We start from the raw sequence: 5,731 nt of genomic DNA, 5'->3' as shown, positions 1-5,731 counted from the left end.
TTCTGTAGACATAGACTGGCTCATATTTCTACTCCTGTTATTAATTACAGTTTGAGATTCTCCTTTACCGTCCAGGGATAATGATCATAGAGCCAGTCAACAATTAAAGATTAGTAAACCCTCCTAGTTACATATCAATAGTCATGAAGATTTTGAACTACTAAATGATTGTATTGTAAATAAACTGGAAAAAAATGCCCAAGTTTATTTACCCAATTCTGTTATAGTGGTTATAGTGTAGATTACTTCACACTTCAGATGGGTAATAAAGAGAACTGTGCTTATCCAAATAGGACACAACCGCCAAGTAACCCTACAGTGTCTAATTAGTTTTCAGATTGCTACTGTTGGTGGCGAGGGGTGATGATTAGGTGGATTGAAGACTCCTGAGCTATTGATGTTTTATGTAGGTTTTCATCCAAAGTAACCACTGGGCCATTTCCTACTTCTTCCTCTGCTAACTCTTTAGAAAATTCCATCGAGGTCTGTACTTGTGCATTTAGATAAAGGATCAAGATTCTTTCAATAAATCAATGTCAATATTATAGTTAAAGGTTACAGAATTCCTCTTTGACACTGATTTTCAATTACCTGACTTGAATTGATATTTTGTTAATGTGTGAAAGAGCTGCTAAAGACAAAAGTATTTCTTGTCTTACACATGACAAGGAAAAATTGCAAAAAAAAAAACAAAACAAAAAAAAACCAAGGGAATGCTAAAAGCATACACACATTGTCTGTATCTCCACAGACCTCTCCAGGAGATTTAGTTACCCTGTAGGTAGTAAGCTGTTCTTATCATTTATAACTTATCTTTGCTTATTTAATGTTTGAAGGAAGATTGACAAAGTCTTTCATTGCATGCAGAACAGATTAAGAGAGACTGAAAAGCAAGAATCAATAGTATTTTTTGACTGGTTTGAGGTGGAAGGTGGTGGAAAAGCAAAGAATTAAATGCGACTCTAAGTATTCATGCCTACTGCTGAGCAGGTAGATAGACAGGAAGGTGTTTTCACTCCTTAAATCATTCATTCACTATTTCATTCAAACCACCCTTACTGAATAATTTCTGAGATCAACACTGCATCAGTTACTGAAGAAGCTTTTGACAAGCTCTTTGTAAGTCTACCATAAAATTGAGAAGGAAAGACTTGCTTAATGTGAAACCCTTAAGTAATAATTGAAGGAAATAGGTGTAAACAAAATTGACTAATGCAAGCATGAAGTAATAGAAGAATACAAAAATAGGACCAAAGTGGATAACGGTACTGTAACTGAATTTCCCGGAAGATGTAAAATTAAACTGGCCCATAAACCCAATTGACAACCAACATTAGTTACACCTTTATGATGAGTGATGTCACAAGCTAGGTATGGTAGAGGATACAGAAATGGACAGGCCATGGACTCTAACTGGCAGGAACCTTATAAACTGCAATATAATTTACCTAGTAATACAAAGCTTGAATTATTAAGTGTGGGGAGTAATATGTAAGTAAAGGGTCACTGAAGAGCCAATGAGGAAGAAAGAAAAAACAATGGGGCAGGAAAGGGGAATTTCAGAGAGAGTTTCTCAGAGCTGGTGTTAAATCAACAATGAAATGAAAAGCCTTTAAGGCACAAACATATACCTGGAAATGAGACAGTGCCTCCTAACAAACCTGTTGTTGTTCAGTTGCTAAGTCATGTCCAACCCTTTGTGACCCCATGGACTGCAGCAGGCCAGGCTTCCCTGTCCTTCACCATCTCCTGGAGCTTGCTCAAACTCATGTCCATTGAGTCAGTGATGACATCCAACTATCTCATCCTCTGTCTCCCCCTTCTCCTCCTGCCCTCTCAGTCTTTCCCAGCATCTTCCCCAGGGTCTTTTCCAATGAAACCTGAGAAAGATCATTAGGATCCAGCAGTGCTGTGTTAACTACAGAGAAGAAAGGGTAGAGCAGAGAAATGGAGGAAAAAGAGCAAAAAATTAAAAAAAATAATAAAAGACAAGGGAATCCATAAGGGAGCAGTAGGGAGCAATTTGGATGAGGAAATGGATATAAGTTGTTTTGCCAGATTCAAGAAAGTAAAGAAGCAATGTGGTGTGGGTCAGAGTTCAGGGGGAGAGATCCAGAACTTCTCTGAAATGGTGAAACCCCCAGTGGCAATTAGCCGACAGTCCATCTCCAGCAATAGCCATCATCATGCAGACGCTCATTTACGAGATGCTCTATAAATCTTCTAAATGGGCCCAAACTTCCATGCCTCCCACCTTCTTCTTCTTCTTCTTTTTTTTTTTTTGCAATGCTTTAATGTTACAGTTTTGTCAGATAGAGCCTTTCACAAAGTATTTTGAGGGAGCGGCAGAAGAGGAGGAGGGACATGGGGGGAAAAAAGCTCAGCTCACTTGTCTGCTCCACTAGCACTCGTTCAGTGGGACCAGGGTTTGGTTTTTTTTTTTTCACATTCACTTAAATGGTATATTTGAAACTGAAGGGGCTGTCACAGGATAGGCGTTTGCCTTTGCATCTCCCACACAAATCTGGACGGTGGGATTTTTTCCCCACTTTCTTAAATCACCCAACTGGCCCCTGGGAACAGCACCACAATCATCAGAGAGATTTTCTTTACTGTTGCTGCTCGATCATGTCCAACTCATTGAGACCCCATGAACTGCAGCATGCCAGGTTTCCCTGTCCTTCACCATCACCTGGAGCTTGCTCAAACTCATGTCCATCGAGTCGGTTATACCATTCAATCATCTCATCCTCTGTCATCTCTTTCTCCTCCTGCCTTCAATCTTTCCCAGCATCAGGGTCTTTTCTAATGAGTCAGTTCTTTGCATCAGGTGGCCAAAGTAATGGAGCTTCAACTTCAGCATCAGTCCCTCCAATGAATATTCAGGACTGATTTCCTTTAGGATGGACTGGTTAGATCTCCTTGCAGTCCAAGGGACTCTCAAAGAGTCTTCTCCAACACCACACTTCAAAAGCATCAGTTTGGTGCTCAGCCTTCTTTATGGTCCAACACTCACATTCATACATAACTACTGGAAAGACCATCGCTTCGACTAGATGGACCTGTGTCAGCAATGTCTCTGCTTTTTAATAAGATGTCTAGGTTTGTCATAGCTTTTCTTCCAAGGAGCAAGTGTCTTTTAATTTCTTACCTTATCCTACCAGTTACCTGGTATCTAATAGACATTTCCAAAAGCATAGTCCAAGCAGAGGTCTTGATCCTTATCTCCCCCATTGCCACCACCAAAATCATGCTGCTATCAAACCTTCATCTAAATAAAAAGTTCCTCATATACTCAGCTGGTTAGCCAAAAATCTAGGCTTCATCTTCTATTCCTTTCTGTCTTTCATTTCTATAACAGGTGAGCTATCTCAATACCCATATTATGTCCTAAAATTGACCATATCTCACCATTCCCACTGCTACATTATCCATGAGTCCCTCTTCCCTGACCTACACTCCTACACCCCTACTAGGCATTTGTACCTGCCTCTTACCTTGACCCTAGTTCCATCCTCCATCTAGTCATCAGATTGATCTTATGAAAGGGTCCATCAGGATGTTTCACTCCTCTATGGGAAATCTCCCATCTAGCACAAAATACAATTCCCTGCCATGCTGCCAAGCCCAGGGAGCCCCACTCATCACTCGCATTGAATCTCCTACATCATCTCCTAGGGGTCCTCAACCCAACACGCAGCTTAGGCCTCTCTGCAGTCACTGTTTGCTACATTGCCTCATTTTTTTTTTTTTTTTTAATCTCCTTTAGAGAACATATTGGTACCTGGCATGTCTCAAATGTTTACTTTTAAAAAAAAATTATATATTTATTCTAACTAGAATGTAAGCATCTTGAGAGCTTTTTCAAGTTCATCATGTGTCCCTATAGTCTACAATAAGGCCTGGAACATAGAATATGCTCCAAAAACTTTTTCTGCCTGACTGATAGTGATGAATGAATCAAGACTCTTGGTTATAACTTTAAATAATTGATCTTAAACAATTTCCTACCAAAACTGGATTACAATGATCCCAAACATATCAAATAAAGTCCTATTTCAGTTCTTTCCATCTCAATGATGGCTATTTTTTGTTTCGCTTTTTTGATGTGGAACATTTTTAAAGTCTTTATTGAGTTTGTTGCAATACTGCTTCTGTCTTACGTTTTTCATTTTTTGGCTACAAGGCACATGGGATCTTAGCTTCCTGACCAGGGATCGAACCTGCACCTTCTGCATTGGAAGCTGAAGTCTCAATCATTGGACTTCCAGGGAAGTCCCCCAGTGACTATCTCAACGTGAAAAGATGATACAGCCTCATGGAATTTGGTGCCTTGAATACCACAGTCATTGTCTTCTCCTCTTGCCAGTCTCATTAGATTTTCTTTGCCTTATTCCGATTACTTAGTCATTCTCTGTACATCAACATCAGGGAAAAAGTTAAGTATGAATTTAGTTCCAACATGAAGATAAAGACTTGACCAAAATCATACCTGATTGCCTTTCTCATTCATATGAGAAATAACCTTATTTATTTAGGAAAGGGAATTGTTGAAGTAGATTTCTGTGTTTAATTTTGAAAAAAAAAAATCTGAGTTGCATAAAGTCCAAAGGAATACATTTTATTCATAACAAGTATGTCTATAGAGAAGACTGATCAAAATCTAATGGTTACTGAATTGTGATAAACTTGCCACAAAGACTCCAAAAGTTACCAAAAATGATTAACAATACATTGAGATACACAATCAAAGTGTTTGAATTAGCTAACTCAATTCCTGGCTTTGCATTTATAGCTCAGAGTCATATACAGTACACAGTTTTGATTTTCCATTTAGCCTTGCATTAGATAATATGGCCAAGGTGTAAACAACATACCATAGATATTCAAAACTTGTCTTTTGCCATTTAGGTAATAATCCTAAAATAAGTTCACTGAAATTTCATTAGAATGTCCTCTAGGCTAAACCTACAGAATAATATTCATTACAGGAGAAAATTATGGAAATTGTATTAATGCTAGAAATGCTTCTGGGAGAAAGCCTACATATTCAAAATACTGTAAAAAATCATAAATAATTCAAGGAAACATGCTTTTCAAAACTGAAAAGTAAGACATTTTGTAATTTGACTTTATTAAAGATAAAGAAAGTAATGGAATGTCAAGCCAGTGTGAATTTAAAGGTAAAGAATATTTCTTCATTCTTGATCCTCCCTAATATACCAGACTATCATTTAATATAATCTATTAGGAGTTCTCTCCTTAATAAAATAATGTCTGTCATTGTATGACACTGGAGAATATTTTTACACAGACACTGGAGAATGTTGAGATAAAAAATGTTTGTCTAGAGGTCATGATGGTCTAAATAGGCAGAAAATAATTTCTTGTCAGACATTTGTTATTTTGGTTAACCCCACACCTCTTTTGCTGTACTTTAATGCAGATTATAGAACAACCACAGTAATATTCTATCTCTAAATAAAAGTAATCTCCTTGTCTTATGAATAGCCTGAAAGCAGACATATAATTCAGCCATGAAAAAATTGTATACTTCCTTTTATTAGTAATTATCTATCCCCAAATAGGCTAATAATTGTCTCTCACACATGACACTTTTTCATAAGGTGTCTGTTTTTCACTGCAAGAAATATCTGCTTTCCACACTGGTGAAAAATATTTATGTATTCCCCAAGCACTGCCTTGCATAAAATGGAAATTGGTTTCATTT

Source organism: Muntiacus reevesi, chromosome 1 (genome assembly GCF_963930625.1).
Source record: "Muntiacus reevesi chromosome 1, mMunRee1.1, whole genome shotgun sequence".
Lineage (NCBI taxonomy): Eukaryota > Metazoa > Chordata > Mammalia > Artiodactyla > Cervidae > Muntiacus > Muntiacus reevesi.
This window is presented reverse-complemented; position numbering follows the sequence as displayed.